Source organism: Corvus kubaryi, unplaced genomic scaffold, assembly GCF_017639235.1.
Source record: "Corvus kubaryi isolate FWS band 111438036 unplaced genomic scaffold, C.kubaryi_AGA036_p1.0 37262, whole genome shotgun sequence".
Classification (NCBI taxonomy): Eukaryota; Metazoa; Chordata; class Aves; order Passeriformes; family Corvidae; genus Corvus; species Corvus kubaryi.
In genome coordinates, this window is record NW_024581078.1 from 1106475 (window position 1) to 1118839 (window position 12365).

Genomic DNA, 12365 nt, shown 5'->3' on the forward strand with positions numbered 1-12365 from the left:
AGTGGGGCCGGGGATCGCCATGGGCGAGCGGCGCGGGGCTGGCGCGGGTCTGGGTTGGGTTGGAGGGGGGGGGGGGGGTCGGCCACCGCCTCCTCCCGCGCCGGGGGGCGGGTTTGGAGCCGGCCGGTTCCCCCGCCCCGCCCGGTCCCGAGCCGGGCTGCGCTCCGGTGCCGCTGCCGGTGCCGCCGGCGGTGCCCGTCTCGCCCCGCTGCCTCCCGGTGCCGGTCCCGCTGCCGCCCGCGCCCCGCAGCCAGGCGAGTCCGCGGCTCCCCCGGAGGAGGCACCGGCTGCTTCTCGCAGCGGAGCCGACGGGGCCGCCCGGCCCCGCCCCGGTCCCTCCCGGTGCCGCCCCGGTCCCTCCCGGTGCCGGTCCCGCCCCGCCCGGGCTCAGCCAGACGCGCCGACACTGCCCCGGTGCTACCAGCCCCGAGCCCCGGTTCTGCCCACGGCATCGCCCCGCTGTCCCGGTTTCCCACCCTTGGACCCCTCGGTGCTGCCCCCGGAGCCGGTGCCCGCCGCGGGCAGCGACCAGCCCGGGCCCGGTGCCCAAATGTCCCCTCGCAGCGGTACCCAAGGCCCCCGGCCATGGGCACATCCCTTCCACGTTACATGGGGGCATTTTTAGCCGGTCTGGGCAGGGCACGCCGGGGCTGCCGGCAGCTTTCCGGCTCAGTCGCCTCTCGGCTCCCACACGGGTTTCGCAGAGTGAGGACCCGCTGGGAGCGCGGCAGGGTCACCGCTTGGCACGGGACAGGCTGGAGATCGATGCCAGCCGGGACAGGCTGATGAGTGCATGGAATGAGTTGTCTGGAGATGAGGAGTGGTTCTGCGCTTTCTGTGTAAGAACCAAATTGCTTGGTTGGATTCATGGAGTTGTTCCAGTTGGAAAAGCCCTCTCAGACCATCAGGTTCAGTCATTTCCTCCACCCACGTCCCCAGGGGCCACTTCTGCACATCCTTTACATCCCTCCATGGTGACTCCACCACTGCCCTGGGCTGGACAACCCTTCCAGTGAAGAAATGGCCTTTAAGGCCCCTTCCAACCCAACCTTCCAAGTCAAACCATTCCAGGATTCCGTGAGAAGTGCTGAGGAGAGGCAGGAGCCTAGGGGGTTCATCGAGCTGCAGCATCTCCCATGGCCATGCTATGTCTCCTCTCCTCGCTCTCCCATCCAAGCAGAGCTTCACCCTCTTGGAAATTAGGATGCTGCTTTGCAATGTGAATGCTGGAGATGCTGAAGAGACCCCAGAAAAGGCAAATCCGGCTTTGGGAGGGGTGTGGGTGTCCCTTGGAATGAAGCCAGGCTGCAACAGACCTGCTTGGGCACGTTTCCAGAGGCTGCTCCTGGCACGGGGATGCTCAGGGAGCCAAAAGCTAGAGGAAACAGCGGGATGAGAGTTTAGAGAGGACAGACTTAGCGCTCCCTAAATGCCTGGCTCCTTCCTCCTCCCATCTCCCCAGTGTTTGTTTTTGCAAGTATTAATATGCTGGGACTGTTTTCTTTAGCACACGTCGGGGCTGGAGGGGTTCACCGAGGGCTCTGGGATCTGGGTGACCTTGGCCCATCGGGACACCTTCCCAAGAATGGTCCCATGGTTGTTCCAGGTCTCCACAGCCCTGGCAGGAGCCACAGAGCCACAAAGACCCCTGGCCCGAGCTCCAGAGTGCCGCTGGTGGGGTGGGCAGCAGCACTGAGTGCTGTGGCTCTTCCCTCTGGCGTGAGGAGGGTTCACCTGGCCGTGTCCAGCTGCTCTGGGACAGCACTGCAGGACCCCGTCCTGCTCCACAACCCTCAGGAGGCAGCAGTTGTCCTGCCAAAAACCCCAGTAGCTGCTAAACAAACAACTTAATGCAAAGCAGCCTCGGTGGAGAAGGAGCGAACGTGCCCAAGGAAGCGTCGAAGCCATTACGGAGCCGCAGCAAAGGCAGCACAGCCTGGTACAATTTGCATCTTTTGTTTTAATTAACGTTCTGCTAATGACTTGTGTAACATGGCTGGTGATAGGCAGCTTCCATCTATCCCCTGGTGTTTGCTCAGAGCCCAGAATGTCAGCCTGCCTGGTTGTCACGGTGGGATTGTTGGGGTTGTCCTGACTCGACGATCCCTGTGGGATCCAGGGAATATTCCATGATCCCCACACCTCACCCTGCTGTCTCTAACTGGGTTGGGATCAGCACCAAAATCACGAAATCCAGAGTGTAACTGGGAGCCTCTGGCTCGTGGAGGAGGTTTGGGAGTCGCTTCTGTTTGGCTTGGCTGCCTCTCCTTGACCAGTCAAGCCACCCTTGATCCACTCGGATTTAAAGCGTCTCCACGCTGGATGTTTGCAGGCTGATCCAGGAGATTCCCCTTCGCTCTTCCCGTGTTTTGTGCTCTCAGCCTGGGCACCGGACACCGTGCAGTGACACCTCGGGCACGTTCCTTGTGTGACATCCTGAAAAAGCCCCAGACAGCCCCGGATTCCCGTGGCCCTGACACAGGGAGGGATGTGCTGCAGGCTGGGGGGACTCCCAACACACGGGATGTGAGGGGGCTGGGACACAGGATCCGGAGGGGATGTTGTGAACCGCTGGGATGGAGTGAGAAATTGGAACCAGGCGGGAAATCCATGGTACGGAATGTCACACACGAAATCCACGAGGAACAAGTGTCCGTAAACACCGAGGGGGAAAGTCTAAGCAATTAAGTCATTGGAAATGTCAAATAGCCCATGGACCCCACATTCGGACATGACAGATGAACAAAAACATAGACATTAAAAATTCCTGAAAACTAACAAAGGAACTATGATTAATTTCCCTCTGTTCCAGGGCAATCGCATTATATACACACAAAGGAGTCATAAAAATTCCGGGATGACGGAACAAAATCCTTCCAGAGCTCCACAGATAAAATACAACCATGCTGGAGGGAGCTGGGATGGTCCAGGGAAGGAACACGCCTGGGGCTGGCTCCCACATATCCCTTCGGATAAAAGACCTTTCCCAGAGGATGCAGCTACGAGGTGACACCTGCTGAAAGTGCTGCTGGACACGGATGTTGTGTCCCAGCTGGAGATGGGACAAATCCTTCTTGGTGACAGCAGAAGGTCCCTGCAAAGAGCCACACGTGGGATGAGCTGGGCTTTGTGAAATCCCAAGGAATTTGGGATGGGGATGCATCAGCAGTGGCACAAACAAGGATGGTGCAAGGATGGGCAGGAGGGAGGCAGGGAAAGGAAAGGGGTCAACATCCTTCTCTGCCACGGCCAATTTCAAACCCCTGTTGAGTCCCAAGTGCCGGAACTGAGCGTTTAGGAACGAGAGAAAATGAAGGGATAAAGTCAAATCGTTGCAGTCCAAGAGGCAGGCGGCTTCCTTCAGTTCAGAGGAAGATATTCCAAACCAAAACCACAAAGAAAATATCATTAGAAGAGGCCGCAGTGCTGCTCGGTGACTTGTTCATTGGCTTTTTGTGGGATGTTTTTCATCAAATCCGGCTGTGGAGTCTGCAAAATTAATTAAGGAGGGGGCTGAGCGGTGCCAGGGACTGAGGGGGGTTTAGGGGCTGCCCCTGTACAAGCAGAAAAATCCCGTGAGAGCGGCAAATCCCCAGCCCAGGTCCGCAGGGATGGTCCCCTGGGACAGGCAGCAACCCGGGACCGGGGTCCCAGCATCCCGACATCCCAACATCTCCAGGAATGCTGCATCCTGAGCGATCCCATCCTCGCTGGAGGCTGCTCATAATTCACTGCCCTCTGCTCGGCAGCCCCGAGCGGTGACCCGGCCATGGGGACGTCATTCCCACATCCTAATGGGCCGTGAAACTCCCGCACGCTCGGGACACGAGGAGTCCGGGCTGGGAAAAGCTGGAGGGGAAAAAGAAAATACAGAGTGGGGATTGTGGCAAAAAGGTGCGAAATACCAAAAAAAGGGAAGAGAGGCGTGAGACGGGGACGGGCGCGGGGACGGCGGAGGCCCCGGGCTGTCCCCGCGTCCCCGCCTGGCCCTGGCAGGTGACGGCTGCAGCCCTGCCTCGCTCTTTCCCCATTCCAAAGCCCGGTTTTCCAGCCAGGAGAGGTGTGCCGGGCGAGAGCCATGGCAACTCTTACACAGAGCGTCAACAAAAATCAGCTAAATAATGACTTTCTCCTTGAAATCCCCGGGGGGATGGGGGAGGCTCTGGGCCCGCTCTGCCGGCCATAAAAAAAGGCTTTAAAATTTTTCAGTGGATGCTGAAGAGGAGCTAAGGGGAGCCCCTGCTCCAGCTCAGCCACATCCCAGCCTGCGGGAGCAAGGGGTGGGCACGGATATCCGGGACAGCACAAATCCATGGATGTCCCATTCCCTGCCCTTGAGCCGCCTCATCCCCTCTGCACCAGCCTAAAAACAGCTGGATCTTGGAATCCGGCCTGGATAGGTGGGAGAGGGACACCTTGGATTAAATCTATTTTTTTTTTTTTTTCCTGTTTGGCGTACATCTTGAAAAAAATATTTTATTTTAAACCCAAATCAAATGGTTTCCAAAAAACTTTTTTTTTTCTTTTCCCTTTGATAATGGAAAAATTCAGCTCGGAGGCAGCTTTGTGAGCTGGATGGGAAATTCTCCTGTGGGGAACTGTCCTCCACCTTCCTCCCAGCAAAGACAACCCTCCCGCCTCACCACTCAGCAGGGACTCAATTACACAGATGAGGCTGACCCAGCTAAAAGAAGAGTTTGACACGAAATTGGGAACCTGCCAAAAAATTCCTAATTGAAAGTGGTTCCTGCCGTGGGGTCTGCGCCCGGTGACCCCTCCTCTGTCACCGTGAGTTACGAGCACGCTCCGGTTCGAAATGAGCAGAGGAAATCTCATCCTGTTTATATGATTCCCTTTTCCTCCTGCCTGGGCTGAGCCCTGGGCACGTTCTGGGGTGCAGGAGAGCGGTGGCTCTGCCTTTTTCCAGACCCATCTCTTTCCTCGGAGCGACACGCTGAATTATGAACAGATTAAAAGTTCAAGCTCTAATAAACCGAGTCCCCAAAAGCAAATTTAGGCAGAGGAACAGATGGGATTTCCAGAATAGTGGATGCGTCCTGCACTTTCTCCCTGTGTCCTGGTCCTGACGGGATGTTCGGAGGGGATGGGGGTACGGAGATTTTGGGGGACAAGAACCACGGGGGGGCTGAGAGAAGTGAGGCAAGAAGAGAAGCTGCCACATCGTGGGATCTGTCTCAGGCTTGTTCCACACACCTGGACTTCTCCCACTTCCACCGCAGCTTGGCCATCGGGCGGGCCCCAGAATCCCGGGGATTTTGCCCAGGACTGTGCTCCGGAGCTGTAACAGCCACTGTACAGCATCCTGCCTGCTGCCGGGATATCTCCACAGGGCCGTTTCACACCTCCTCGGGCGCGAAGGTCACGCACCAGATGTTCCCCATCAGCAGCAGATCCAAGGACATTTTACACCGGATTTCGGCAGTCAAATTGCCTTCATTTTCTCAGAGGCAAGTGATCCTTGTTCTTGGAGCAGCGTTTGGCTGGGGAAGGGCTGAGTGCTGATGCACGAGGAGTGGGATCCGTGGGATACAGAGCAGAGCCTGCCTTCCTGAGGTCTTTTCCAAAATAGCTGCTGGCAGCCAGAGGTGTCTGGCTCTGGGAAGAGCACTGACCCCCAGGACACCGCGCTGACCCCCGGATGCCCAAACTCCTTCAACTGCCCACTCTGGCAGAGCAGGGATGTTCAGAGGGTCAGCTGAGCTCTCCTGATCCCACAAGAAATGTCCCAGCCGCACGTGGGCTCCTCCTGGGCGTCTCCCACCAGGAACAATCCTTGTTCTGCCACCCCAACCACGGGGACCCCCAGGGATCGGCTCTTCCAGCTTCATCCGTCCCCGTGCAAAGCAGAGGAGAGAGGATGGGTCTGTGACCCACAGGCACATCCAGGGGAGAAGAATTTTCGGTAATATCCTTGGGAATTGATGTCATTCCTCCTGGCAAAGCGGGATGGGAGGACTCACCTGCCCCTGGGGGCTCGGGAGGGCTCAGCCCAGGAGCTCTGCCCACTCCTCCCTCTCCGTCACATTCCAGCCAGGTAAAATCCTTTCAAAAGCTGAGCTCCAAGCGGGGCTAGCCCACACCATGGAGCCATCCCGTGACTCCAGCTGAAGGTTTGCAGCTGGAGCTGCCGGCACAGTCCGGCTTCCGACTCTGCTGCCAGTGATGGGAGAGCTGCTGGGGCTTCACTTCAAAGCTTTTATAAAAACCTCTGCCACGGAAATGGGGATGCCTGGAACTTCCAGATGCCTGGCAGGGCTGCAGATAAAACATTTGGATCGTTTGGCTGTCTGGGGGGGTGAGGGAAGTGTGGATATTATGGCAACATGTGGAAGCATCAGCCCAGAGCAGAGCCGTGCATGGCTCACAGGGGCAGGTTTTGCACCAGAGGGATGGGAAGGAGTTGGAGAGAAGGGCCTGGAGCATCACGATAGAGGAATCAGAGACACCTTCCACTATCCCAGGGTGCTCCAAGCCCCATCCAACCCGGCCTTGGACACTTCCAGGGACAGCCGTGGTTTCCCTGGGCAACCTGTGCCAGGGCCTCCCCACCCTCACTGTGAACAACTTCTTCCTCGTATCCAAACTAACTGGACCCTCCTTTGGATCGTGCCTGCCCTTGGAGGCACAGGAATGGGCGCTCCCAGTCAACAGAAATGCGAAATACAATGGATTCCCTCAAATCCCCCACAGGACCACAGCCAAAGCCACCTGCCCCCAGGCCAGACGCAGCGGGAGCTGTTATCTCCCTGCTGAATGTGCCTCTGTTCCCAGCACTGCCTTCCCCGGGGCCGCGAATCCCAGCACAGCCAACCCTTCCCAGGGCTGGCACGAGGAGTCCACCCTGCTCCCGCTCCCGGGATTTTGGAGAGGGTCAGCAGCACACTGGGAATGCTGGTGCCGGGGCAGGGACAAGTGAGCACCCCAAGGGTCACCCTTGGAGGGGATTTACCCTCATGGTTCACCCTCTGCACGTGATGCGTTTTAATCCACACATTTGCATTAAAAAGGAACCACCCAGAAAGGCAACTGAACCAGGAGGGAAAGTGATTTTTTTTTTTTTTTCCATATTTATACCTCAAAAAATAAAAGGGGGAGGATTTAAGATCCAGCCTTTTCTATCCCGCTGGGCTGGCATCCACCTCCCTCTCCTGCCAGGCAACCCTGCACACCAACTCCCCAGCCAATAAATCCTCTTCCTCATTAAACATTGCGGGTCTCCATTAATTAAACGAGCACAACAACCACAGTCCCTTCAGCAATTAGAGAAGTGGCTGAGTAATTAGATGGAATGTTAATTCAATTTCCAGGAGGGGGGGGAGAAAGAAAAAGAAAGAAAGGAAAAGGAGAAGGAGCAAATGGGATTACGTTTGATGAGGGGGAAATCAAAAGTCACTTAATCATGGGGCAATTAAAGTTCCCCAAACTGTGCAGCTGGAAAATAAACCCTGGAAGGGCAGGACCACCGGGGTGTGCTGGGAATGATGCTCATGCAGGTAAAACACCAGCTGGATCCACGGATTTGTGTAACACCCATCCTTTTCCCTTCACGAGGGAACAAGGAGAAGGATATCGCCTCGCAAACAACGGCTTCATCCTGCCCGTACCTCCAGATAATGCTCTTATCAGCCTCCCTCAGCTAAGGCAGATCAGCCCAGCTCTGCCAGGAGAAACAGCGAGGGGAGCAGCTCCCTGCAGCTCCCTGGGCCGCAGGGAAACCAGGACTGGCACGGCAGGGCATGGGCACGCAGGGCCACTCAGCAGCGCCGGGCTCCCAGCGGCACATCCCGCCTGCCACGCGACCTCCCAGCGGGTTGTCTCCTCTCTGAGGGGTTTTTTATGTCCCTTTCTGGTTTAAATATGGTTTTCCAGGTGTTTGGAGCATCAGCAGGTACCAGGTTTCACCCAGGACCCTCCCATGAGGGTGATGCCCAGAGCCCACCCAAGGGTTTGCTCCAGGGATTGTGGAAAATCCCCCTTTGAGATCCCCAGGGCAAGGGGGGATTTTCCACTCCATCCCAAATCCCTCTACACTGGGGGGACATTCAGCTCCAAATTTGCCCGAGAGCTGCCAGCCTCCCCAAGACTTGGTGCCATCAGAGGGGCTGGAGCCCCCCAACCCCTTTCCCTTTCCAGACCTGCCTGTCAGGGCGTGGGATCCGCATTCCCAACCCTCTCCTGTGCTCGGGGGTGAGTGCCAGGCTCTTGGGCACGATGAACTCAGCCTGAGCTCAGCTCCCGGTGGCCTCCTGCCTTATCCCAGCCCGCGGCAGGGTTTGGAGATAAAGGTAGGTTTTGTTGGGTTTAATTAGCGCTGGCGTGGCAGAGCTGCCGGCTGCCAAGGGCTGACAGGCAGCTTAATTAATCCGCTCACCGCTGTCACTTGGAGACGGCTCCGCAGCAGGGAAGTGGGGGGGGAACCAGGCTGGAGAGGAGCAGGGAGCCTCGGCAGCGCGGAAAAGCCGGTGGGGAGAGGGGATGGAGGGAAATGTTTGCTCCCCGATGATGTTTTTCCCCCTTTTCCCCCCTCCCCGGCATCAAACCTCCTCCTGCTCCGGAGCTACGCCGATCTTCAAACGTGAGAATTCCTCGAGCTCCGGAGCTGCAGGACTCAACCCCCTCCACCACGAAAACCTTTGGGACCCTGGCAGGGGTTTTGGGAGGGTAAAACAGGGAGTCGGTGCCCCTGCAGCACTTTGGGAAGCAGGAGATGCTTTGCCAGCACTACAAGCCTGATTTTATTCCGGCCAAGGCGTGTGAAATAAAGCAGAGCAGGAGCCTGGTGCGAGCAAAAAACCCCCAACGAATTCCACTCCCCACAACTCACTGGCTTTTAATTAGGATGTGCTGCACTCACAGTGATCCAGGAGGGGGGAAAAAAAATCCTTATTTCCCACCAAAGAGCTGGATTGGAATGTCCTAGGGCTGGAAGCAGGCGGTGAGTGGAGGTGGCGGGAGCTCGGAGCACTGCGCTGTCACCTGGGGACAGTGAGATGTTCCCAGATGTTCCCAGATGTTCCCAGATGTTCCCAGCTCGGGCCATGGCACGGGCAGGGCTGGCTGCTTCCCGTGTCCCGCGAGTCGGCGGAGGCAGCTGTGCAGGAAGGATTGCTGGCTGCGGCAGGTACGGGCTTGCTCAGGGAGAAAAGAGCATCAGGAGAGCTGGGACTGAGCCCTGGGGAGGCTCAGGGGAGCAGCAGGGGTCAAGAAAAACAAGGGGAAACTGGGGCAGATGGAGAGAAAATGGGAATTAAATAAAGAACGGGTTGGGCTTTCAGCCTGGAAACCAACAAGGAGTGAGCTGGGATGGAGCCCTTCCCGTTCCCTCTGTGGCTCCACAGATCCCTCCCTGCAAATCCCAGCCTGGGGACAGCCACAGCCAGAGCTCTGTCCCTGCCCTTCCAGGTCTCCTATCCCCACACCCACGCCCAAAAATCCTACCTGGATTTGGTGTGAGCTCTCCCCATGAATCAGGAAAGCTCACGGAGGAGGTTGTCTCTGGAAGAGGGAGTTCCAGTCACTCCCAAAACCTTGCTGGGTGCTGCCCAAATTTAAAGCACCCAAATAAAATCAGGGATGAAGCACATGAGCCAACACAACGTCAGGGATGAGGGAGCTTAATTAAAATTAAGTAAATAAGCTGTGGATCTCCTAAGTGAGGCTTGGGTGGGTGCCAGGCTGGGCTGTTCCTGCCCTGGGCAGATCCTACGTGCAGGGTACAGGTGAGAGGCCAGGCCCTGTCCCGAATCCCTCCCCACACCCTGTCCAGCAGCAGGATCATCCCCAGGACCCTTGCAGGGAACAGGCAGAGGTGCCCCATGGCTTGGCTGGTCCATGGGATGGGGAGATCAGGAGCTGGACTTTGATGATTCTCATGGGTCACTTCCAGCTCAGGATATGGAGGCACCTTCCAGGACCTGGAGGGAGCCACAGGAAGGATGGAGAGGGACTTTTACAAGAGTTTGGAGTGCCAGGACACACGGAATGGCTTCCCACTGCCAGAGGGCAGGGATGGGTGGGATATTGGGATGGAATCATTCCCTGTGAGGGTGGGGAGGCCCTGGGATGGAATTCCCAGAGCAGCTGTGGCTGCCCCTGGATTCCTGGAAGTGTCCAAGGCCAGGCTGGATGGGGCTTGGAGCAGCCTGGGACAGTGGGAGGTGTCCCTGCCCACGGCAGGGGTGGCACTGGGTGGGATTTAAGGCCCCTTCCCACCCAAACCATCCCATGATTCCATGATACTCTATGAAACTCCCTCAGAGATCCCTCGAGCAGACCCACTTGGATCCCAATACCCCAAAAACAGAGCAAAGAGGATTTTTCCTAGTGCAAAGCTGTCCTGAGCGTGCAGAAAACCCACAGAGATCCCAATTCCCTTCTCCCTGGGCTGCTCCCGTGCCCCAGGGCGGGACACCGTAAAATTAATCATTTTCTCAAGTGTGTCCCATCCTCTGGGAGCCCGGCGGGGACGCGCGGGATGCGCTCCGGGGGTTCTGCAGAGGTTGCACAAATCCCCGCGTGCCCCCGGGATGCTGCTGCCCTTCACTGTTTATTTGCTTAGCAGCAATTAGAGCAGCGTAATTACAATCAGCGCTCGTTTACATAAAGAATCGCTTCCCTCGGCTTCTGGGCGCCCCCGCTCCGCGAGCCACGTGCCAAGACAAACCTCGGGAAGCGAGGAGAAACCTTGGGAGCGCAAAAACCGAACGTGAGGCGGGGGCCGGGAGGATGGAAAACAGGAGAGAAGGAGGGCGAGGGCCACCCCCCCGCCAGCCCGCCCGGCTCCGGCTTCCCTGCGGATGAGTCGCTGGACGGGGTTTTGGGAATGCTGCCGCGCTTACAGGCGCTGCCAAGGGGACGGGCAGGCACACCGCACCTTTTAATTGGCAATTAAGAGCCAGCCGGCCCCGTCCCAGCAGTTACTGGGTTGGTACATGTGGGAATCTTGCGGTTCCTCCTTCCAAAGCCAAACGTGTCAGTGCGGGATGAGGCTCTGGGCAGGGGCAGAGCTCACCTGTACCGGGGTGCTGCAGCATTTTGGAGGCGTTGGTTGAGGGCAGGTTAAAAAAGAGCCCAGAGATCACCAGCGCATCCCGAGTTTTCCTCCTTCCCTGCAGCAGCCTGGCTTGGCTTTACTCCCGAGAAATCAAAGGCAAGGCTGTAAGTATTAGGTTGATTTTCTAAACAATTCCCCTCTGAGCTTTTAAATAAGATGCAGGTTTTCGAATAAGCGCAGTGCAGGGCAGCTGAAGACGGCAACGAGGGGGGAAAAAAACCACTTTTCATCCACAGAATCACGGGGATGAAAATATTTACATTTTCTTCCTCTGTGTTTTCAAGGCTTGGTTAAAAAAAAAAAAAAAGTTTTTGATTCGGGAAAGAGCTTCTCTGTAATTTCAGGGGGGAGAAAAACAAAACCAAAGTCGATTGACCTTTTCCAAAATTCAATAGGTGAAATGAGGCCAGGAACTAAAAAAAGTTCGTTTTAGAAATCAGGTGCTTTGAGAAGCATTTGGGGAGAAAAGCAGCTGTTCTTGGAGGTTTTACACTGCACACCCTCATCCCAGTCAGTTCTTGCCATTCAGATAAAAAACTAATCTGATTTCTTGGCAGATCTATGAAAGTCAGGAGCACGTGGACTACTTATTATTTGGGCTAATTATTATTATTATTACTGGGGAGGGCCTTAACCTCCCTCTTTATTCCTCTCTCCTCTTCCTTTCCCTCAGGATTCTCAGATTGTTTAAGTGTTTCCCCACTGCTTATTGCAAAGTCCTTGTGCCTCTCCAAGGATCCTGGGCACAGAGGAGCTGTGCTGCCAAACACTCCTCGCTTCCCTCTGCCACCTGGGCACCAAAATGCTGGGACAGGTCCCTGCTGCCTTCATCCCTTCCCCTGCATCCCGGGAGCTCTTTGGTTTCCCTCCTCTGGCAGCCAGCGAGTCGGGGTTTGTTTTTCCCAGGGCTTTTTTTTGAGGGGGATGTAAATAGGATCAAGGAGGCAGGAAGAGCTGCTCTCCAGGGAGAGGATGTCTGTGAGTGCCTGCCCCAGGAGAGCGCTTGTCTGGCCTTCCTGGCTGCTCGGGGATCTGCTCTCCATCCACAGAGGTGATGACAGGTTGTGCCTGGCTGCTGGCAGCCACAGCAGCGAGGAGGATTCGCTCCGAGCCCAGGGGAGATGAGGATGGTTTCACAGAATCGTGGAATCATGGAATGGGTTGGGATGGAAGGGACCTTAAAGCCCATCCAGTGCCACCCCTGCCGTGGGCAGGGACACCTCCCACTGTCCCAGGCTGCTCCAAGCCCCATCCAGCCTGGCCTTGGACACTTCCAGGAATCCAGGGGCAG

At 56.7% G+C, this 12365-nt stretch overlaps 1 long non-coding RNA gene across 1 annotated transcript; it reads right to left on the reverse strand.

The window, feature by feature from the left end:
• Nucleotides 1-1942: 1942 nt before the first annotated feature.
• LOC121662824 lies at nt 1943-9758 on the reverse strand. The gene is made up of 2 exons (XR_006015427.1): nt 9460-9758; nt 1943-3849 (listed from the first exon to the last, which is right to left on the reverse strand). It is a non-coding gene; the product is annotated as an uncharacterized LOC121662824 (long non-coding RNA).
• Nucleotides 9759-12365: the final 2607 nt, after the last annotated feature.